The sequence below is a fragment of the Bos javanicus genome, chromosome 14 (genome assembly GCF_032452875.1).
Source record: "Bos javanicus breed banteng chromosome 14, ARS-OSU_banteng_1.0, whole genome shotgun sequence".
NCBI classification, from domain to species: Eukaryota; Metazoa; Chordata; class Mammalia; order Artiodactyla; family Bovidae; genus Bos; species Bos javanicus.
The window spans coordinates 67,651,281-67,676,155 of record NC_083881.1 but is presented as its reverse complement, the minus strand read 5'-3'; the positions used below and the strand labels follow the sequence as shown (position 1 = coordinate 67,676,155).

Here is a 24,875-nt window from a genome sequence, read left to right as displayed (position 1 = left end):
TGAAGAGTATTCTGAGTATTCCATTGCATAGATATTGCGGTTTCTTTATCCATTTACCCATGGATGGACAGTTGTTGCCAGTGTATTGGCTAATATAAATAATGCTGCAATGAATGCATATATTAAGTGTTTTGTTTTCTTCAAATAAATACTCAGAAGTGGAATTTCTGGATCATATGATTAGTTTTATTTTTAATTTTTTGAGGAACCTGCTTTCCAGCAATGGAATGCAGCAATGTGCATTCCTCTCAGCAGTGCACACAGGTTTCCTTTTCTCCAAATCCTTGCTAACACTTGTCATTCTAGTTGTTTTGATAGCAGCCATTCTAACAGGCATGAGGTGGTGTTACGGCTTTGATTTGCATTTCCCTGATGATTAGTATAAAAACAAAAACAACACCCTGTTGTGGATGTGACTGGTGTTGGAAGTAAAGTCCGATGCTGTAAAGAGCAATATTGCATAGGAACCTGGAAGGTTAGGTCAAAGAATCAAGGCAAGTTGGAAGTGGTCAAACAGGAGATGGCGAGAGTGAATATCAACATTTTAGGAATCTGTGAACTAAAATGGGCCAGAATGGGTGAATTTAACTCAGATCCATTATATCTACTACTGTGGGCAAGAATCCCGTAGAAGAAATGGCGTAGCCCTTATATTCAACAAAAGAGTTCAAAATGCAGTACTTGCATGCAATCTCAAAAATGACAGAGAGATCTCTGTTCGTTTCCAAGGCAAATGATTCAATATCACAGTAATCCAAGTCTATGCCCCAACCAGTAATGCTGAAGAAGCTGAAGTTGAATGGTTCTATGAAGACCTACAAGACCTTCTAGAATTAACACACAAAAAAGATGTCCTTTTCATTACAGAGGACTCGAATGCAAAAGTAGGAAGTCAAGAGATACCTGGAGTAACAGGCAAGTTTGGCCTTGAGTATAAAGCGAAGCAGGCTAACAGAGTTTTGCCAAGAGAATGCACTGATCATAGCAAACACCCCCTTCCAACAACACAAGAAAAGACTCTACACATAGACATCACCATATGGTTAATACCAAAATCAGATTGATTATATTCTTTGCAGCCAAAGATGAGAAGCTTTATACAGTCAGCAAAAACAAGACTGACTGTGGCTCAGATTATGAACTCCTTATTGCCAAATTCACTTAAATTGAAGAAAGTAGGGAAAACCAGTAGACCATTCAGGTATGACCTAAATCAAATCCCTTATACTTATACAGTGGAAGTAACAAGTAGATTCAAGGGATTAGATTTGATAGACAGAGTGCCTGAAGAACTATGGACGGAGGTTTGTGACATTGTACAGGAGGCAGGAATCAAGACCATCTGCAAGAAAAAGAAATGCAAAAAGGCAAACTGGTTGTATGAGGAGGCCTTACAAATAGCTGAGAAAAGAAGAGAAGCAAAAGACAAAGGAAAAAAAGAAAGATATATCTATTTGAATGCAGAGTTCCAAAGAATATCAAGGAGAGATACGTAAGCCTGCCTCAGTGATCATTGCAAAGAAATAGAAGAAAACAATAGTATGGGAAAGACTAGAGACCTCTTCAAGAAAATTAGAGATACCAACGGAATATTTCCTGCAAAGATGGGCTCAGTAAAGGACAGAAGTGGTATGGACCTAAAAGAAGCAGAAGATATTAAGAAGAGGTGGCAAGAATAGATAGACAAACTATACAGAAAAAATCTTCATGACCCAGATAACCACAATGGTGTGTTCACTCACCTAGAGCCAGACATCCAGGAATGCGAAGTCAAGTGGGCCTTAGGAAGCATCACTATGAATAAAGCTAGTGGAGGTGATGGAATTCCAGTTGAGCTATTTCGAATCCTAAAAGATGATGCTGTGAAAGTGCTGCGCTCAATATGCCAGCAAATTTGGAAAACTCAGCAGTGGCCACAGGCCTGGAAAGGGTCAGTTTTCCTTCCAATCCCAAAGAAAGGCAATGCCAAAGAATATTCAAACTACTGCACAATTGCACTCATCTCACACGCTAGCAAAGTAATGCTCAAAATTCTCCAAGCCAGGCTTCAATAGTATGTGGAACGTGAACTTCCAGATATTCAAGCTGGTTTTAGAAAAGGCAGAGGAACCAGAGATCAAATTGCCAACATCCACTGGATCATCGAAAAAGCAAGAGAGTTCCAGAAAAACATCTATTTCTGCTTTATTGACTATGCCAAAGCCTTTGACTGTGTGGATCACAATAGACTGTGGAAAATTCTGAAGGAGATGGGAATACCAAACCACCTGACCTGTCTCCTGAGAAATCTGTATGCAGATTAAGAAGCAAGAGTTAGAACTGGACATGGAAAAACAGACTGGTTCCAAATCAGGAAAGGAGTATGTCAAGGCTGTATATTGTCACCCTTCTTATTTAACTTCTATGCAGAGTACATCATGTGAAATGCCCGGCTGGATGAAGCAGAAGCTAGAATCAAGATTGCCCGGAAGAAATATCAGTAACCTCAGATATGCAGATGACACCACCCTTATGGTAGAAAGCAAAGAGAAACTTAAGAACCTCTTGATGAAAGTGAAAGAGGAGAGTGAAAAAGCTGGCTTAAAACTCAACATTCAGAAAACTAAGATCATGGCATCCAGTCTCATCACTTTATGGCAAATAGATGGGGAAACAATGGAAACAGTGAGAGACTATTTTTTGGGGCTCCAAAATTACTGCAGGTTGTGACTGCAGCCATGAAATTAAAAGACACTTGTTCCTTGGAAGAAAATCTATGACCAACCTAGACAGCATATTCAAAAGCAGAGACATTACTTTGCCAACAAAGGTCTGTCTAGTCAAGGCTATGGTTTTTCCAGTGGTCATGTATGGATGTGAGAGTTGGACTATAAAGAAAGCTGAGTGCTGAAGGATTGATGCTTTTTTTTTTTTATGTTTTATGTCTTTGGGTCTTATTTCTTTTTTCTTTTTTTTTAACATGGATAAAATACTTTTATTAAATCTACTGTCTGTATTCTAATACTGTTAACTGACCCTCAGTGTCCTTTTTAGCACTTTTTCCTTCTAGTACAAGATCTAGTCCAGGATCAGATATTGCATTTCATTGTCATGTTGATAAAGTCTCTTTTAATCTGGAACACTTTTACAGCCTTTCTTTGTTTTTTATGATATTACTTGTTAGGATTTGTCTTACATACTGCGGTGCTCCCATGTTGGGTGGATATATATTTATAATTGTTATATCTTCTTCTTGGATTGATCCTTTGATCATTATGTAGTGACCTTCTTTGTCTCTTTTCACAGCCTTTGTTTTAAAGTCTAATTTATCTGATACGAGTATTGTGACTCCTGCTTTCTTTTGGTCCCAATTTGCATGGAAAATCTTTTTCCAGCCCTTCACTTTCAGTCTGTATGTGTCCCCTGTTTTGAGGTGGGTCTCTTGTAGACAACATATGTAGGGGTCTTGTTTTTGTATCCATTCAGCCAGTCTTTGTCTTTTGATTGGGGCATTCAACCCATTTACGTTTAAGGTAATTACTAATAAGTATGATCCCGTTGCCATTTACTTTATTGTTTTGGGTTCGAGTTTATACACCATTTTTGTGTTTCCTGTCTAGAGAATATCCTTTAGTATTTGTTGGAGAGCTGGTTTGGTGGTGCAGAATTCTCTCAGCTTTTGCTTGTCTGAAAAGCTTTTGATTTCTCCTTCATACTTGAATGAGGTCCTTGCTGGGTACAATAATCTGGGCTGTAGGTTATTTTCTTTCATCATTTTAAGTATGTCTTGCCATTCCCTCCTGGCTTGAAGAGTTTCTATTGAAAGATCAGCTGTTATCCTTATGGGAATTCCCTTGTGTGTTATTTGTTGTTTTTCCCTTGCTGCTTTTAATATTTGTTCTTTGTGTTTGATCTTTGTTAATTTGATTAATATGTGTCTTGGGGTGTTTCGCCTTGGGTTTATCCTGTTTGGGACTCTCTGGTTTTCTTGGACTTGGGTGATTATTTCCTTCCCCATTTTAGGGAAGTTTTCAACTATTATCTCCTCAAATATTTTCTCATGGTCTTTCTTTTTGTCTTCTTCTTCTGGAACCCCTATGATTCGAATGTTGTAGCGTTTAATATTGTCCTGGAGGTCTCTGAGATTGTCCTCATTTCTTTTAATTTGTTTTTCTTTTATCCTCTCTGATTCATTTATTTCTACCATTCTATCTTCTAATTCACTAATCCTATCTTCTGCCTCTGTTATTCTACTATTTGTTGGCTCCAGAGTGTTTTTAATTTCATTTATTGCATTATTCATTATATATTGACTCTTTTTTATTTCTTCTAGGTCCTTGTTAAACCTTTCTTGCATCTTCTCAATCCTTGTCTCCATGCTATTTATCTGTGATTCCATTTTAATTTCAAGATTTTGGGTCAATTTCACTATCATTATTTGGAATTCTTTATCAGGTAGATTCCCTATCTCTTCCTCTTTTGTTTGGTTTGGTGGGCATTTATCCTGTTCCTTTATCTGCTGGGTATTCCTCTGTCTCTTCATCTTGTTTAAATTGCTGAATTTGGGAGTCCTTTCTGTATTCTGGCAGTTTGTGGAGTTCTCTTTATTGTGGCGTTTCCTCGCTGTGTGTGGGTATGTAGAGGTGGCTTGTCAAGGTTTCCTGGTTAGGGAAGCTTGTGTCGGTGTTCTGGTGGGTGGAGCTGTATTTCTTCTCTTTGTTCAGTCGCGCTATGGGGAGGGAGGGAGGGATGCTGCAAACAAATGACACTGGCGTGTGCTCGCAGTGCCTCAGCCACACTGGGTCTGCCCCCGCTCACGGTGCGTGTAGCCTCCCTGCCCACACTGCTCAGGCTCTAGGTTGTTCCGCCGGGAACAATCCGAGGCTGGCCCTGGGTTGCATACACCTCCCAGGTCCAAGCCGCTCAGGTTCAGGCACTCAGGTAGTCCTCAGAGGCGCAGACTCAGTTGGGGCTGCGTTTTGTGCTCTTCCCAGGTCCGAGCAGCTCAGGTGATGAGGTGTTTGGCGAGCGCCAATGCTGCGACTTATCGCCTCCCCGCCACTTGGTTATCTGGGTGTAAAACCGGCGCACCTTCTCAGGCAGATGTTGACCGTCCAGACCCCCAATAAGTTTTAGTTAGCAAAGAAGCCAGTTTTATAGATAATGTCTCTCTGGGGCTGCGATTGCCCCCTTCCGGCTCTGGCTGCCTGTCACCGGAGGGGGAAGGTTTGCAGCCGGCTACCTCTGTTTAGTCCTTTGTTCCGTGCGCGGGCTGGCGGTGTCTTAGGTTAGGGCTGGCTTTTCGCATGGTAGATATCCCACAGTCTGGTTTGCTAGCCCAAATTATTTCGCTCAGATAGTGCTCAGGGTATTCAGGCCAGATTCTTACTCTCAGCGATGCAGCCCGCGCCCGCGCCTCCCTGCCCAGCCCCCGCTTGCTAATGGCGGATGCAGGCGTCTGCGCTGCTTCTCCGCTGGAGGAGTTACCATAGGGCTCGCAATCTGCGAGTTTTAATTGTTTATTTATTTTTTCTCCCTGTTATGTTGTCCTCTGTGCTTCCAAAGCTCGGCACGGATTCGGCATTGAGAAGGTTTCCTGGTGTTTGGAAACTTCTCTCTTTTTAAGACTCCCTTCCCAGGATGGAACTCCGTCCCTCCCTCTTTTGTCTCTTTTATTGTCTTTAATATTTTTTCCTACCTCCTTTCGAGGAGTTGGGTTGCTTTTCTGGGTGCCTGATGTCCTCTGCCGGCATTCAGAAGTTGTTTTGTGGAATTTACTTGACGTTTAAATGCTCTTTTGATGAATTTGTGGGGAGAAAGTGTTTTCCCCGTCCTACTCCTCTGCCATCTTGGCGCCTTCCCGGATTGATGCTTTTGAACTGTGATATTGGAGAAGACTCTTGAGAGTCCCTTGGACTGGAAGGAGATCCAACCAGTCTATACTAAAGGAAATCAGTCCTGAATATTCATTGGAAGGACTGATGCTGAAGCTGAAGCTATCCAGTACGTTGGCCACCTGATGCGATGAACTGACTCATTGGAAAAATGCTGATGCTGGGAAGGATAGAAGGCAGGAGAAGAAGGGGATGACAGAGGATGAGATGGTTGGATGGCATCACTGACTCAGTGGATATGAGTTTGAGTAAGCTCCAGGAGTTGGTGACGGATAGGGCAGCCTGGCGTGCTGCAGAACATGGGGTCGCAAAGTGTTGGACACGACTGAGTGACTGAACTGATGATTGATAATGTAGAACATCTTTTTGTGTACCTATAGGCTTCCTGCATGTCTTATTTGGAAAATATTTATTCAGATCTTATACCAATTTTTTAATTGGAATCTTTTTTTTGTTATTAGGTTGAAGTGAAGTGAAGTTGCTCAGTTGTGTCCAACTCTTTGCAACCCCATGGACAGTAGCCTCCCAGGCTCCTCGGTCCATGGAATTTTCCAGGCAAGAGTACTGGAGTGGGTTGCCGTTTAGTTATTTATATATTTTGGATATTTAGCCCTATGATTTGCAAATATTTTCTCCTATTCAGTAAGTAGCCTTTTCATTTTGTTGATGGAAGCTCTAGTTTTAATTTTTTGAGGAGACTGTTTTCCATAGTGGGTGCACCAGTGTGCATGTGTACTTTGCTGTATAGAAGCTTTCAGTTTGATATAGTCCTACTTGTTTATTTTTGCTTTGGTGTCAGATTCAAAAAATCATTGCTAAGACTTAGGCCTAGGAGCTTGCTGTCTATGTTTTCCTTTAGGATTTTATGGTTTCAAGTATTACATACAAGTTTTTAATTTATTTTGGGTTATTTATTGTGTGTGGTGAAGATAGTGGTTCAGTTTCATTCTTTTGCAACACCATTTATTAAAGAGACTGTCCTTTCCTCATTGTATATTTCTGACTCTTTTGTTATAAATTAATGATCATGTATGCCTGGGTTGATTTCTGAGCTCTCTATTCTGTTCCATTGATCTATGTGTCTGTTTTTATGCAAATGCCACACTGTTTTAATTACTATAGTTTTATAGTATGGTTTGAAATCAAGGAGCATGATGCCAGCTTTGTTCTTCAGTCTCAAGATTTCTGTGGCTATTTGGCGTCTTTTGTGGTTTTGTACAAATTTTAGGATCATTTGTTCTATTTCTGTGAAAGATACCACTGAAATTTTGGTAGGGATTGCATTGAATCTGTTTACTGCTCTCAGTAGCATGAACATTCTAATAGAATTAATTCTTTGATTGCATGAATACAGAATATCTTTCTATTTATTTGTATCTTTCTTAGTTTCTTTCATTAATGTCTTATATTTTCAGTGCACATGTCTTTCATCTCCTTGGTTAGATTTGTTCCTAGGCATTTTATTCTTTTTGATGCAGTTGTAAGTGGGATATCTTTCTGATATTTCATTATTAGTGTATAGAAATGCAGTAGATTTGTGTGTGTTGATTTTATATTTTTCAAATTTACTGTGTTTGTTTATTCTAGCAGTTGGTTTGATGGAATCTTTACGGTTTTCTATATATCTACAAAGAGTGACAGTTTTACTACTTTTTTTCTAATTTGAATGCTTTTTATTTCTTTTTCTTGCCTAATTTCTGAGAGTAGGACCACCAGTAATAATTTTTATTTGCAACATCTGTATGTTTTAAAATCTGTTTTATTATTATTCAGGTATGGTGAGGCCAACAGATCAGGAAATGATTGCCAGTGAATCATGTTGCTCACAGTTCCCAGGAGGGAATGCGCCAATGCTGCTCACGGTTCCCAGGAGGAAGGGCATGCTGTGCCATGCAGGGTCACATAGGCAAGCATCAGGATTGGTTAAGAGGTAAAAGGAATGAGGGGGAAACATGGGCAAAAGACTTGATTGTGGTTTTGGCAGGAAAGAATGGGTTAGACTGGGTGAGCAGTCTTAGTGTTGGCTAATATGAATAATTTCAATGGACTCTCAGGTATTGGAACTGTCCCAAGTTGTTTGGTACCTGGCCCTGGGTTGATCAGGGCTGGGAAAAATTGGTTTGGCCTGTGAGAGTTAGATAAAGGAAGTGATTGAACAGTAAGGGTTTTAGATTGGTTGATTGTATATGAAAGGGATGTTCATTAAGAATTCACTAACCCTGGGAGGGATAGTTCTCCCAGTCTGTGAGGTCCAAGATGCCAGAGCTTCAAGAATATAGACAATAAGAAAATATAGTTGTTATTTTTCAATATCAATATCAGTGAAGGTTCTGATTGGCCTTGCTTGGGTCATCCTATCTCTATAGTTTGGATATGGAGTGTGGATAGGAATGGTACTGTGATTGACAGCCAGTCTAGACCAGAGGATAAACTTAAGCAAAAGAAAACAGAAAGGAGGAAGCTCTATTGGGAAGCCAAAAACTATAGTTACTGTAGTACCCTACAAGGTGCCTGTAGCCATTGTGGTTGAGCTGAGCAGGTTGCAGTTCAAATAGGGCTCTGGGCTTCCAGACTTCAGACAGGTTAGGGGTTTGTCTTTGTCTTAGCAGCTCTCATTGCACAACATGCACTGTTCCCTGGCTTGAGGCTTTTGCTTTATCTTGTGCTTCTTTAGGTCTGTAGAGGTCCTGAAACTCAGTGAGTATATGTATGTTTTCCAGTCCCTTTGACTAGGTACCAGTGTTCTCCTCAATGCTTACAACAGAAATCTTAGCTTTTTCTTCTTGACGCCTTTCCTTTCCCCTCTCTCAAGTCATCTGTCTCCTTCTAAATCTCTTCTAGATTTATCCCTTTCTTATGCATATTTTGCTGCCGACTTTCTAGTTAGGGTCTTCATCAGTTTTCTAGTCTCTTCTTTTTAATCCATCTTTCTTCATATTGTCAGATTTATCTCACTGGGGGAAAATCAGCTCCTACCCCTGAGGATAAACCACCCCCCTACAACAAGTTACTTGAACATTATATAGAGAGAATGGTGTGAACACAGCACAAGGGTGAATGTCTGAAGACTGAAACTCAATTCACTTTCTCTGCATTTCATCAAAGATATTTTATGGCTTAAATGAGAAAATGCTTGCTTGAAAAATCTTTATAAACTGTAATGTTCAGATGATAGTGGTTTCTTTCTTTCTCTTTCTGTGCTGTATGAATTCTAAGTCTTTTCCAAACTCTAATTTTCAGCCTTTTCACCTCTTTTTAAGTGAATTCCTCTCTGTCTCCACATTTAGCCCACATTTGGTTCTATCTTTCTATACTGTTGCTAAACCTGAAATGCTCTTCTCTTTGCTCTTCTGACAACTAAATCTTAACCATTTTCTTTTTTAAAGACCTGACTAAAGTCCTGCCTCTTTTATGAAGTCCCTTTTAATATTCAGGTCACCCATATTCTCTTTTTTTTCCTTTATACTTCATTTTTCACTATTGATCATTTACTATTTAATTTTTGCTTATCTTTTAATCTATATAATGTGTTTTATACTTCTGAGGGCAGGAATCCTAATTTTACTTTTGTACTATGCATAGTTCTGGTCATATAGTTTTAAGTAAATGACTGATAATTAATTGTTAATTGGGAGAAAGTGCTAATCTGCAATAATTGCACTTTGGATATGCTTAGTGAGCTTCCCTTTTCCTCATAGGAAGAAATAATTGTGGATTGATTAGACTGACAGATGCAGAAACAGCTTAGTCCAACTTAACAAACCCTTATTGAGTTCTGGAACATATGGCAAGTGCTGAATAAATGTTCATTTGTTCACTTATTCAATCAACAAATATTTATTGAGTATCTAGTATTTCCCCACGCTGTGTGAGTTATTGTAATACATGTATACTATTAGACATTCAGACATTGAGAATCCAAGCATGAATCTGACATGGTCCTCATTGTCAGTTTGCTTTACTTCAGTGACCAATGATGACACTGTTAGATGATTGTAAGTCATTTTAGGAAAGTAAATAATACGCTGTGGACACAAAAAGAAGGGAGCAATTCATTCTGACTTGAATAGTTCAGGAAAGGATTCACAGAGGAGAAAACATTCAGGAAAAAAATGAAGTGGGCAGGGAGGTTGCTTTGACACTCATGTTTGTTTTTTGACAGTTTTGTACTTTACACAGTGTGTTGTTAAAAATTAGCATGCTGGGAGTTTCCACTTCCGGGAAGATGGAGTAGATGTACTTTTTTCTATTTATCCCACTAACTACCACTAAAAAACGTATCTGTTTGTCTGTCTATCTACCTACCTACCTACCTAGTCCAACATAATAAGACTCTGAAAGGTGGACAGAAGGCAGGCCAGCTGCAGACGTTGGGACCTGAGCTCCTTGGGTTTTCTTTTTGTGTCATGTATCTCAGACTTGGAGCTGAAAGAGCTGGCGACTTGGAAATGCCAGTGAGTACAGAAAACAAACTAACTAACCAACAGAACCACCCCCCACCACAAAAGTCTGTTCTCTCTAGTTGAAGAATCAGGAAAGAGAGAATCTAATAAGAGATAAAACTTTTAGAAAGTAATCACTCTGTTCTAGTCAAACATTACAGAAAAAAATGTAGCCCACTGTGACCCATGCCAACAAAGACTGAGTAGATACCTTAGACTTCTACCCTCCTAAGACTGTTATGGGATATCCCAACATGCCTAGCAGGTGGTGTCATGGAAGACCAAACAGGGAACCAGGGCTTTCGTGCCCACCAGCCACTAAGGAGCCTCCCCACCCTCAACTCCTTCTGTAGAGTACGTAGAGACCATGTAGGGAGCCGGGGCTGTGACCCATTTGGCAATAATGTACTCCTCCCGTTCTCTGCTGGCATGGTGTCAGAGGAGATATTCTGAAGGTCAGTGCTTTCACCATTGCCAGCAGTAATGAGACCATCTCACTATGTGGTGAAGACTATGTGGAAAATCTGAAACTCCCATCCTCATTCAGAATTTATAAGGAGACCCCTCTCTGAGTGTCAGTGGAGGCCAAGTGGGAAACCTGGACTGCTATCCCCAATGGCAGTTTTGGGCTGCAGCATCTCCAATCCCCTTCTACTGCTGTGGTATCAGAAAAAGAAAAAAAAAAAAAAACAGTTAAAACAGAAGGTTTAAAAAAGATCCAGCCCTGGTGGCTCAAATGGTAAAGAATCTGCCTGTAATGCAGGAGACCTGTGTTCGATCACTAAGTCAGGAAGATCCCCCGGAGAAGGAAAAGGTAGCCCACTCCAGTATTCTTGCCTGAAGAATTCCATGGGCAGAGGAGCCTGGCAGGCTACAGTCCACGAGGTTGCAAAGAGTCAGACATGCCTGAGCGACAGACTTTGACTTTCAAGGAATAACCACAGTCTTGACAGCCACCTGACCCCTAAAGGGAGATTATTATTATTATTATTTTTGTCACTTGGATGATATGGGATGGAAAATAAGACAATATTTCAGGAGCTTTCAGGGTAAGGAGATGCCAGGGGAAAAAAAACAAACGGCACATGTGGGAGGACCCACCAAAACTGTAGAGATGGGATGACCCAAGTAAAGCCAGTCAGACATAGTATTACTGTGACGTGCTGTGCTGTGTGTTTAGTCGCTCAGGACCAAAAGGCAAAAACAGTCTAAAAAAAAGAGAACTACATACAAATGTCCCTCCTTTACATATAGACACAAAATCCTTAACACAATGTTAGCAAATAGAATTCAGCAACACAGAAAAAGAACTTTATTCCAAGGATTTCAAGACTGATTCAGTATTTGAAAATCAATCAGCATGGTGATGGCTGGAACTATCAGGAATACAATTATAGAAGCATACAGTTTACAGCACGTGCAGACCCAAAGTGTGAGTGTGTTCGTGAAAAGCGTGTGCAAGAATGCCTTAGTGGAGGAGACATGATTCTTCTTTTTCAGTATTTCTAATGTTTCGTTGTAAATTGTGAGAGCTATACAGTAGTGTAACGTGGCATTTGTAATATTTAGCCCTTAACTTGCCAAGAAGAACATACTCTCTTGGGATATATAGCTTCACTATACTACTAAGCACTGTTTTGTCATATCCATGTGAATTATGCAAAACAAAAGATAAACAAATGGTCTAGCTAAGGTTTGGCAGCTGCGGCAAGGAACCTATCAATTTGAAGTTTGTTGTAATGGACTGCATTTAAAAGTAATTCTAAGTGCTCGAAATGAATAAAAAATCTACAACTCATTTCCAAAAATTGGAAGAATAAAGAAAATAAACGTCTTGCCAACTTTTCCTTGATTTGTCTTTATGAAGTATATGGAAGTTTAGCATTTTAGATTCTTTCCTAATTATCAGTTAATTTTTCTGATCTAGTTAAAACAACTAAGTTTTAACTAAAGTGGTAATTCACTACTATGATATTTAGGAATCTGGCAGAAAAATAGATTCAATCACATCTTATGGTTTAAAGGAATTCTTACAGATTTAGGTCTAATAGATTTTTGCTTTAATACAACCAGATAATTGTCTTTCTATTCAATGTCCAGTTGTTGTTGATCAGTTGCTAAGTTGTGTCCAACTCTTTGCGACCTTGTGGACTGTAGCACGCCAACCTCCTCTGTCCTCCACTGTCTCCCGGGGTTTGCTCAGTATCTAATATCAGCTTCAGTTCAGTTCAGTTGCTCAGTCGTGTCCGACTCTTTGTGAACCCAGGAACTGCAGCACGCCAGGCCTCCCTGTCCATCACTAACTCCCGGAGTTCACCCAAACCCATGTCCATCCAGTCCGTGATGCCATCCAAACATCTCATCCTCTCTCGTCCCCTTCTCCTCCTGCCCTCAATCTTTCCCAGCATTAGGGCCTTTTCCAATGAGTCAACTCTTCACATCAGGTGGCCAAAATATTGGAGTTTCAGCTTCAACATCAGTCCTTCCAATGAACACCCAGGACTGATCTTCAGAATGGACTGGTTGGATCTCCTTGCAGTCCAAGGGACTCTCAAGAGTCTTCTCCAACACCACAGTTCAAAAGCATCAATCCTTCAGTGCTCAGCTTTCTTCATAGTCCAACTCTCACATCCATACATGACCACTGGAAAAACCATAGCCTTGACTAGACGGACCTTTGTTGGCAAAGTAATGTCTCTGCTTTTGAATATGCTGTCTAGGTTGGTCATAACTTTCCTTCCAAGGAGTAAGCGTCTTTTAATTTCATGGCTGCAATCACCATCTGCACCATCTGCAGTGATTTTGGAGCCCAGAAAAATAAAGTCAGCCACTGTTTCCACTGTTTCCCCATCTATTTGCCATGAAGTGATGAGACTGGATGCCATGGTCTTAGTTTTCTGAATGTTGAGCTTTAAGCCAACTTTTTCACTCTCCTCTTTCATGTTCATCAAGAGGCTTTTGAGTTCCTCTTCACTTTCTGCCATAAGGGTGGTGTCATCTGCATATCTGAGGTGATTGATATTTCTCCCGGCAATCTTGATTCCAGCTTGTGCTTCCTCCAGCCCAGCATTTCTCCTGATGTACTCTGCATATAAGTTAAATAAGCAGGGTGACAATATGCAGCCTTGACGGACTCCTTTTCCTATTTGGAACCAGTCTGTTGTTCCACGTCCAGTTCTAACTGTTGCTTCCTGACCTGCATACAGCTTTCTCAAGAGGCAGGTCAGGTGGTCTGGTATTCCCATCTCTTTCTATGTAATAAAAATGAAACCAAGAGTCAAAAAGGAGGCAAAATAAAGCTTCATGGACACCTGAAACCGTTTGTGAAATCTGCTATATTAAATATCACAGAGCAGCTGGTTAACAAACTCCAGATGCCTCGTCAGGACTGCAGCAGTGTGTCACTCCTAGACCTTGTGATGATGTCCTCTGGGGTCACGTAGTACACAGTCAGCTCAGTTCTGTGCAGCAGCCCTAACACCTACCCCATGCCTGATACTCTCCTAGGTACTGGGGATACGGCAGTGAACTAAACAGGTGAACTCTCTGCCCTCAAAGAGTTTCCATTCTAGACTGGGAATAAGGACCATAAGCTAAATGGATAAGTTAATGTTATACTATGTTTAGAAGTGACATGTTCTATGCAGAAAATAAATTGAAGGAGGAAGAGAAGGGCTGGTAGTGTCAGGGAGGCCCTGGAATCTTGAATCTGGTGGTCAAGGAAAAAGTGAATTTTGAGCACAACCTTGAAGGTACTGTGTTCTTCTGGGTAAGAGTGTTTCAAACAGTGAGAACAGTTAGTACAGAAGTTCTGAGGTGTGGACTTTGTACTTTAGCAAGGAGACCAGAGTGATGGAGCTGGGGGAGAGAGTGGGAGTGAGGAGGTCTGAAAGTATCAGGGGCCTGCGGGTATCTGAGCGAGATGGGGAGCAATTTGAGGGCTTTAAGCAGGGAACATCCTGTTTGACAGCTAACCATGGCTTGAGTACCATATTGCCGTGCTAGTAAGGAAGCGGCTCAAATACCACAGTGAAGCAACTCAGCCATAAAATGCTGTTAGGGCTGCAACTGGGGAAACGGGTGGTTAGACTGAAAAAAGGAAAACCCCCCAAACCACACACACACAATACCTGACGAGACTTTTCTATTACTTTTAAGATAGTGGAGGTGGAGGAATTGGAGATAGTCCTATAATAAAAACAATCTTGTATCTCAAATAATTGTTGGATTAGAAACAATGAAACTGATCACAGATCTATTTTAGTAGGTAGTGCAATAGTATGCCAACCATTACCACGGTGTCTTAAAATTTTCAACATTGCAAAATACCCCAAATACCTGTTACAGCTTGGATTCCTACCATTGGAAAAACCTGTTGAAAGCCGAAAAGGTTTTGAAGAGGAAGGAGCCTGAGAAGTAGAAGGGGCCGAAATGCATGAATTTTCTGAACTTTTTGTCCTTTCTTAATGATCCCACCTACCACAACCAAGACATGGCGCAGCCAAATTAAAAATAAAAAAGATCTACGTGGCTGAACAGTATTGTTTTGTAGTCTGTAATGTGTAAGACTTCATGACCTAAGTAAATTTTTATATTACCCTAAATTAGTGGTACTAAGGCTGTAAGTTTCCTGAAGAAATGTTTGTGGAGACTAAGATAATGAAAAACTACCTGTCTTACTTGGCTAAGAATTATTGCACTGGATTCACATTTCTCTAGATAAAAATCTGTCAGCATGTCCATGACAGGCACATATTTTCGGGTTGAAACTTGGCATGGCAGTTCTAAAGAAGAAAGAGATTCAAACAAAACGCAAAGAAAATCTTACTTTTGTTTGAAGAAGGAGACATTCCCTTTGTACCCTGATACAGCTACATCCCACAGAAGTGGGAATGTTGATATTTATTTTGTTTCTAGTAAAATAAGGAGTGCCTTTGAAAACAGTTTATCTTCAGATGTAAAGGTGGAAAAACACCTTTTGATGTTTGGCAACAGATTTGCTTAAGAACAGAAATGGTTTAGAGGGCTTTTTAAAAAGAAGTAGTATTGTCTACTTTTTTTTTCCATCCTGGTTATCGTAATCAGATTGAAAATTGAAACACTGATACCCTTAAGGGTGCAATTTATCTGGCCTGTCCCTGGAACAAAACAAGAATACCCACAAAGGTGACACCTGCTTTAGAAGAATAGATAGACACTACATGCATATTGTTGAGAATTTGAGAAGATACATGACAGATAAAGCATATAAAAAAGGCTTTGAATTTTTATAGTTTTTGAGGCAGTATGTGCAAGTGGAACACCACTCAAAAAGAGTATGTAGTGAAATCTCAGTTTCCCTCTTCCTTCTGCCCTGAGCTACTGGGTTGCTCTTCACAGAGGCAACCCCTGCTCGCAGAGGAACCCCTTGTTATCAGGTCTTGTGTATTCTGCAGGAGACAGTTCTTTTTTTTTGGTAGTTAAATGGTAGTTTATTATGCATTTTATTCTGTGCCTCATTTTGTTTTTCTGACATTTCATCTTCAGGCTGATCAGTGTTTGTTCAGAGACAGCACTTCATTCTTTTTAATAGTTTCATGTTTTACCTGAACAGATGTACCATAATGTACTTAGTCTCCTATATACAGGCATTTAGGCTTTGCTACACTTTTACTGTTACAAACTATATAACAGTAAATATCCTTGTGGACTTCCCTGGTGGCACAGATGGTAAAGAATCTCCTTCAATGCAGGAGACCCAAGTTTGATCCCTGGGTCTGGAAGATTCCCTGGAGAAGGAAACGGCAACCCACTCCAGTATTCTTGCCGGGAGAACTCTATGGACATAGGAGCCTGGCTGTAGGGTCACAAAGAGTCGGACACGAATGAGTCACACACACACACACACACACACACACACACACACACACCCTTGTGTGTAGGTCTTTTTGCTTGAGTATATCTGTAGGATAATTTGTAGAAGAGGAATTCTTATGTTAAAAAGTGGATGCTCTCTATAGAAATTGCACACTCCCAGCAGCAATAGGTAACTCTGCCTGTTTCCCTATTTCCTTGTCACCACCATGTATAAACCTTAAGATATTTGGCAGTCTGATGGAGGGAAATTGTACACTGTTTTGGTTTTTATCTCATTGTGAATGATGTTGAACATTTTTTCCAAAATTTAAAAGTGGTTTGTATTTTCTGTGACCTATCCATTCATGTCTTTTAATTCTTTTTAAAAGCATTATTATAAGCAAAATGAAAGGACAGTCCACAGAATGGGAGACAATATTTGCAAATAGTGTGACTGTCAAAGGATGAATCTCCAAAATATTCAAACAGCTCATACAACTCAGTGTCAAAAAGAGCAAACAATCCAATAAAAAAAAACAGGCAGAAGATCTGAATAGACATTTCTCCAAAGACACGTACATGGCCAAAAGCACATGAAAAAGTACTCAGCATCACTGTGTATTAGAGAAATGCAGGTCAGAATGACAGAGGCGTATCGCCTCACACGGGTCGGAATGGCCGTCGTCAGAACGTCTACAAACAGTAAATGCTGGAGAGGCTGTGGAGAAAGGGGAACCCTCCTTTATTGTTAGTAGGAATGAAAATTGGTACAACCGTTGTGGAGAACAGAATGGTTCCTTAAAAAGGAACAGAGATTCCTTAAAAAACTACAAACAGAACTACCATATGATCCAGCAATCCTATTCCTGGGCATTTATCTGGAGAAAGCCATGATCCAAAAGAATACATGAACTCCAGTGTTTACTGCGGCACTATTTCCAATAGCCAGGACCTGGAAGCAGTCTAAAGGTCTGTCATCAGAGGAATAAATAAAAAAGATGTGCTACATTTATACAATAAACTATTTCTCAGCCATAAAAAAAAGAAATAATGCCATTTATAGCAACATGGATGGACCTAAAGATTATCATACTAAATGAAGTAAGTCAGACAAATACCATATGATATCACTCATATGTGGAATTTAATTCAAGAAAAAAGACAGAAATGAACTTATTTACAAAACAGAAACAGACTTACAGACACTGAAAATAAACTTATGGTTATCAAAGGGGAGAGGTGAAGGGGAGGGATAAATCAGGAGCTTGGGACGAGCACACACATACTACTGTATATGAGATAAATAACCAGCAGATCAGATCAGATCAGATCAGTCACTCAGTCGTGTCCGACTCTTTGCGACCCCATGAATCGAAGCACGCCAGGCCTCCCTGTCCCTCACCAACTCCCGGAGTTCACTCAGACTCAAGGACCTGCTAAATAGTGCAGAACTCTACTCAGTATTCTGTATATGAGAAAAGAATCTAAAAAAGAATGAATGTATGTATATCTATAACTGAATCACTTTGCTGCACACCTGAAACTAACACAACATTGCAAATTAACTGTACGCCAATAAAATTAAATATTTTAAAAAAGCTTTATTGTACTTATTGACTTGTGAGAATCCTTAATGAATTTATGACTATGTTTTCTCTAAGAGTTTTATAGTTTCTGGTCTTACATTTAGGTCTTTAATCCATTTTGAGTTTATCTTTGTGTATGGTGTTAGAAAGTGTTCTAATTTCGTTCTTTTACATGTAGCTGTCCACTTTTCCCAGCACCACTTACTGAAGAGACTGTCTTTTCTCCACTGTATTTTATTTCCTCCTTTGTCAAAGATAAGATGCCCATAGGTGCGTGGGTTTAACTCCAGGCTTTCTATCTTGTTCTATCACTTGTCTGAAAAGCTTTTGATTTCTCAATCAATTTTGAATGAGATCCTTGCCAGGTAGAGTAATCTTGGTTTTATATTTTTCCCTTTCAGAACTTTAAATATGTCCTACCATTCCATTTTGGCCTGCAGAGTTTCTGCCAAAAGATCAGCTATTAATCCTATGGGGTTTCCCTTGTATGTTGCATTTTCCTTGCTGCTTTTAATATTCTTTCTTGTATTTAATCTTTGTTACTATGTGTCCAGCATGTTTCTTCTAGGATTTATCCTGTATGGGACTCTCTGCACTTCTTGGACTTGATTGACTATTTCCTTTCCCTTATGGGGAAGTTTTCAACTATAATTTATTAAAAAAATTTCTCAAACCCTTTCTTTTTCTCTTCTTCTGGGGTTCAAATGTTGGTGAGTTTAATATCGTCCAGAGGTCTCTGAAAATATCCTCAGTTCTTCTCATTCTTTTTCCTTTATTCTGCTCTTCAGCTATTATTTCCACCATTCTATCTTTCAGCGGGTTTACCATTCTTCTGCCTCAGTTATTCTGCTATTGATTCCTTCTAGAGTATTTTTAATTCCAGTAATTATGTTGTTCGTCTCAGTTTGTTTATTTTTTCTAGGTCCATGTTAAATGTGTTAATTGATTCTTCTGTTTTCTCCATTCTGTTTTTGAGGTTTTAGATCATCTTTACTCTCATTACTCTGAATGATTTTCAGACACTTTTGCCTATTTCCTCTTCATTTATTTGGTCTTGTAAGTTTTTACCTAGTTCCTTCATTTGTTCAGTATTTCTCTGTCTTGTCAATTTTTTCTGTGTTTGTGGTCTCCTTTTCTCAGGCTGTAGTGTTGTATTCCTTCTTCTTTTTGGTTTCTGCCCTCAGTGGATGAGATTGTTCTAGGGATTTGTGTAAGCTTCGTGTGGGGAGGGACTTGTGCCTGTGTTCCTGGTGGGCGGAGGTAAGGTTTTTTTTTTTCCCTCCAATGGACAGTGCTGTTTCAGTTGGTATGTTTTGGGGTGTCTGTGGGAAGCCTGTCTGCTGATGACTGGGTTTCTGTCTTTGTCTTGCTTGTTGTTTGGTTGAGGAATTCTGCAGTTGGGTGATGCCTGGTCTTGGGTACAGGTGGAGGCCTTCGTGGGAGTTCTCACTAATTAATACTCCCTGGGGTCAGGCGTTCTCTGGCCACCTGGTGTCCTAGACTCAGCATTTCCACTCCAAAGGCTCAGCCCAGTCTGTGGCAGGGGAACCAAGATTCCACAAGCTGTTTGTTATGGCAATAAAGGGGTTTAAAGCAAATACACAAAAGTAAAAAATAAAACAACAAGAAAGAAAAAACGAACCCCAGACAAATGATAAATACAAAATCAGACAAATAATAACAAAAACAAAGGAACACACACACACACACAGAAACAAAACCAAAATAGTCCAAAGAAAGGAAAATACAAGAGAGTGACCTGGTGAGCAAAGGAAAGCAAAAATTTTATCGACCAATTAAAAACGAAACCAACTAAAACACAAACCAGAAAATAAGACCAAAGCAGAGTGCCAACTGGGAAATAAAGCAAGGAAAACAAAGCAAACTAACAAACATGATGAGATAAAGACAGAAAAGGAAGAAAAAAATAGAAAAGCAAAGTTAAGTAGAAGTATATAAAAAAGATGTATACATATTAAAGAATACCTACAGCAGGAAAAGAACAACAGGGGAAAACAAGCAAAACTAATAAAAAAGATAAAAAACAGCACAGAAGTTCAAAAAGCCAACTTAGAGGTAGAAGTATATAAAGGAAATAAAAACTGTGATTTAATAAAAAGTTCTCAAAAGCTTAAATAAAGTTAAGAAGAATAATAAAATCAACAACTACAGCAACAGAAGGAAAAAAAAAAGAAGAACAAAAATCCAGAAACTACTACAGAATAAATCTAAAGACAAGAATAATAATAAATGTGCTTTGCGGATCTCAGCTGTCAGCTTCCTTTCCCTCAATGCTGAGTCACAGCCTACCTTCACCTCCCTAGATTGCCCTCCAGGACTGGGCTGGTTTCTATACCTGCTGCGGGGACAGCTCAGACTCTAGTCCGGCCCTTCCCCTGCATGTTCTTGCCTCCAGTGTCCACTGCTGCCAGAGCTAGGGTGTTTTCTTTTGTGGTCACTCTCATTGTCCTTTTATATGTTCCATAGACACAGAGTCTGCCTAGTTGATTGGGTGGATTTAATCTGCCGCTCGTATAGCTGGTGAAATGGTTTTCAATCCTCTTCCTTAACCTCCCTGACCCTGGAGTTCAATTGTGGTTTTATCCCCACCTCTGAGGTAAAGAACCTGCCTGCAATGCAGGAGACTGGGGTTTGATCCCTCGGTTGGGAAGATCCCCTGGAGGAGGAAATGGTAACCTGCCCCAGTATTCTTACCTGGAGAATCCCATGGACAGAGGAGCCTGGTGGGTTGCGGTCCATGGGGTCACAAAGAGTCGGACACGACTGAAACGACGTCACATGCAGGCATGCATTGGAGAAGGAAATGGCAACCCACTCCAGTGATCTTGCCTGGAGAATCCTGTGGACAGAGGAGCTTGGTGGGCTGCTGTCCATAGGGTCGCACAGAGTCGGACACGACTGAAGCGACTTAGCATGCATGCATGCAAGCGACCAGCACTGTCACTTTCGAGTGTGTTCCCGAGGCTGCCCTGGAGGGCTTGGGTCTGTCTCAGTGGGGACCAGGTGTGGACGTGGTGCAGCTTCTTGGATCATAGGGACCCTGGCACTGCCGGGTACGCAGGGGTACTGGTAGCCACGGGCACAGGAGATTTGGCCCTCCAGCCTCTGGCACCTCTGCCCCAGGGAGACATGAGAGTATGACCCATGAAAGTGTGGAGGTGACAGCTGCTTGGATAGTGGGGGCTCTGGCGGCTCCAAGTGTGCAGGGCCACCAGCAGCCTCAGGGGCAGGAGCTATGGTGCCCTTAGAGTCCTTTCCTAGCTTCTGGCAGCTGGTGTTACAGGGCCGCCTTGGTTCAATAGCCCTCCAAACTGGTGAGAAAACCGTGATCTCAAAAGAGTTCTCAGTGTACCATTCCTGTGTTTCTTATTGTCCTGAATGCCACCAATTGGAGGAGGAAATGGCACCCCACTCCAGTTTTCTTGTCTGGAGAATTCCATGGACAGAGGAGCCTGGTGGGCTACAGTCCAAGGGGTCCCAAAGAGTCAGACATGACTGAGTGATTAACACACACACTGCCACCAATTCTGATTGACTCGTCTTGGAGTTCCTGCCAAGGATCTGGCTATAGCCATTCTGCCTTTGTGCCCCCATTTGAATGAACATCAGCCCCTAAGTAAAAGCTTTTTGTAGTCTATAGAGGTGGTCATTTAATTTTCTTTATTATATTATTAATATGCAAAATTATTTAATCAATTTTATTATAAAATTACTCTTTTATTTTGGGAATAAACTCTCCTTGGTAATGGCATAATATATTTTAATGTGATCCTGGATTCTGTTTGCATATTTGTCTAATGTTTTCACCAATATTCATAAAATGAATTTGAACTGTAGTTTTGTTTTTTCTACACTATCTTTATTGGAGGTTTATATCTTCATAAATATAATTTTGACACTTTTCTTCTTTTTCTATGCTCTGAAACAGTTTAAATAGCATTGGGCTTATCTGCTTCTTAAGGATTTGGCAGAATTTCTCTTGTGAAACAAACTGTGTTGAACTACTTTTGTAGGAGTAAATGTTTGACAATTTATCCTGCTTTTTCTATGGACATTAGTCTGTTAAATTTTCATTCCTATCTGGGGTAGATTTCCTAGTAAATAATCTGTTTCATTTTAGTTCTCAAATTTACTCACGTTGAGTGACCAAAATGGTGTTTTAGGATTTTAATTTCTTATGCTTTGTTATTTTCTCATCATTATTTCTTTCCTTTTAACTAAAAAAAAAAAAAAAAGGAGACAAATTAAAGGTTTTCTTTTGTATTCGCTACTCCCAAGAAACAGTTCTTGGATTTACTTATTAATTCTATCATGTTCTCTTTTTCCAATTTATTAATTTCAACATTTATTTTTATTAATTTCTTCCTGCTGTTTTATCTTTCTTTTCTTTTATTTTGCCTTCTTGAGTGCTTAAATCATCTTTTTCATTCATCCTTGTTTCTTAATATTTTGGCTGTATCAACTAGATAATCTAGTTACCCTGTTTTTCTAAACAGTGTTTTCAATCCATATCAATTCAGTTCAGTTCAGTCGCTCAGTCGTGTCCGACTCTTTGCGGCCGCATGAATCACAGCATGCCAGGCCTCCCTGTCCATCACCAACTCCCGGAGTTTACTCAAACTCATGTCCATGGAGTCGGTGATGCCGTCCAGCCATCTCATCCTCTGTCATCCCCTTCTCCTCCTGCCCTCAATCCCTCCCAGCATCAGAGTCTTTTCCAATGAGTCAACTCTTTGCATGAGGTGGCCAAAGAATTGGATTTCAGCTTTAGCATCATTCCTTCCAATGAACACCCAGGACTGATCTCCTTCAGAATGGACTGGTTGGATCTCCTTGCAGTCCAAGGGACTCTCAAGAGTCTTCTCCAGCACCACAGTTCAAAAGCATCAATTCTTCAGTGCTCAGCTTTCTTCACAGTCCAACTCTCACATCCATACATGACCACTGGGAAAACATTGACTAGACGGACCTTTGTTGGCCAAGTAATGTCTCTGCTTTTGAATATGCTATCTAGGTTGGTCATAACTTTCCTTCCAAGGAGTAAGCGTCTTTTAATTTCATGGCTGCAGTCACCATCTGCAGTGATTTTGGAGCCCAGAAAAATAAAATCAGCCACTGTTTCCACTGTTTCCCCATCTATTTGCCATGAAGTGATGGGACCAGATGCCATGATCTTCGTTTTCTGAATGTTGAGCTTTAAGCCAACTTTTTCACTCTCCTCTTTCACGTTCATCAAGAGGCTTTTGAGTTCCTCTTCACTTTCTGCCATAAGGGTGGTGTTATCTGCGTATCTGAGGTTATTGATATTTCTCCTGGCAATCTTGATTCCAGCTTGTGCTTCTTCCAGCCCAGCGTTTCTCATGATGTACTCTGCATGTAAGTTAAATAAGCAGGGTGGCAATATACAGCCTTGACGTACTCCTTTTCCTATTTGGAACCAGTCTGTTGTTCCATGTCCAGTTCTAACTCTTGCTTCCTGACCTGCATACAGGTTTCTCAAGAGGCAGGTCAGGTGGTCTGGTATTCCCATCTCTTGAAGAATTTTCCACAGTTTATTGTGATCCACACAGTCAAAGGCTTTGGCATAGTCAGTAAAGCAGAAATAGATGTTTTTCTGGAACTCTCTTGCTTCAATCCACATAGTCCTTTTTTTTAATCATTATTTTCTAGATATCCTACATCTCTGTTTTTAAATTTTAATTTCTGTACTTGTTTGGCTGTATCAGGCCTTAGTTGCACCATGTGGCCATCTTCCTTGAGTCATACAGTATCTTGCGCTGCAGTGTGTGGACTCCAGTTGTGTCGCGTGGGCTCAGTGGTTGTGGCTCCCTGGCTCCAGAACACACAGGCTTCGGTAGTTGTGGTGCCAGGCTTAGTTGCTCTGCAGCACTGGGATTGTAATTCCTCAACCACTTGCATCCCCTGCATTGCAAGGAGGATTCTTAACCACTGGACCACCAGGGAAGTCCCTCTACAGCTTCAATTTTGGTATCATCTTTGAAGCATGATATCAGTTACATCATATTTGGAAGCAAAGGAAACTTTAGCAATAAAATTTTATTTATTTCTATTGAAGTATAATTGACTTACAATGTTGTACCAATATCTGCTGTACAGCAAAATGACTCATTTATACACATATATACACTTTTTAATATTTTTTTCCATTATGATTCATCACAGGATGTTGAATGTAGTTCCCTGTGCTATACATTAGAACCTTGCTGCTTACCCATTCTGACTGTAATAGTTTGCATCTACAGCCCCAGACTCCCAATCCATCCCCCTCCCTTTCCTCCCCCTTGGCACCACAAGTCTGTTCTCAATGAGTCTATTTCTCTGTAAGTCTATTTGTAGATAGATTCACTCATACCATATTTTAGATTCCACATGTAACTGATATCATATGATATTTGTCTTTTTCTGACTTCACTTCGTATGGTAATCTCTAGTTTCATCCATGATGCTGCAGACGGTTTTTTTTTTTTTTCTTTTTTCTGGCTGAGTAGTATTCCATTGAATATATGCACCACAGCTTCTTTATCTGTTTGTCTGGAGATGGACATTTAGGTTGCTTCCATATTTGTGAACAGCGCTGCTATGAACATAGGGGTGCATGTATCTTTTTGAACTATAGTTTATCTAAGTATATTCCCAGTAGTTGACTTGCTGAATCATATGGTAATTCTATTTTTATTTTTCTGAGAAACTTTCATTCTGTTTTCCATAGTGGCTATACCAGCTTAGATTCCCATGTACAGTGTAAGAGGGCTCTAAAAGTTAACAGAATTTTAAGATATCTCATGGTAGAATATTTTTCATGTTCTAGTTTTGTTATTTTAAAGTTTTATTGCATTGTGTCACAGATATCTATACTGTTTCTACTTTTTTGGAACTTGATAAAGTTTTCTTTGTTTCCAGATAGTTTTGTAAATGTATCTCGGGAACTTGAAAGAAGGTGTGTTCTCTATTTTCTGAGCATATCACTTAGCGGTACATTGTTTTATTTATGTTTTCTAAATTCTGAGATGTATTTTGTCTGTTCTGTTATGTACTGAAAGAAAAGAATCAAAGTTTCCTGTTGCTGAGATTATATTTTCTAGTTTAAAACTTATTGT

General features: G+C 40.0%; 1 protein-coding gene across 2 annotated transcripts in view; it reads left to right on the top strand.

Moving 5' to 3' along the window:
• The window catches only part of CPQ (carboxypeptidase Q), a 585,754-nt gene that overhangs the window by 26,125 nt on the left and 534,754 nt on the right, over positions 1-24,875 (top strand). The window lies entirely within an intron of this gene.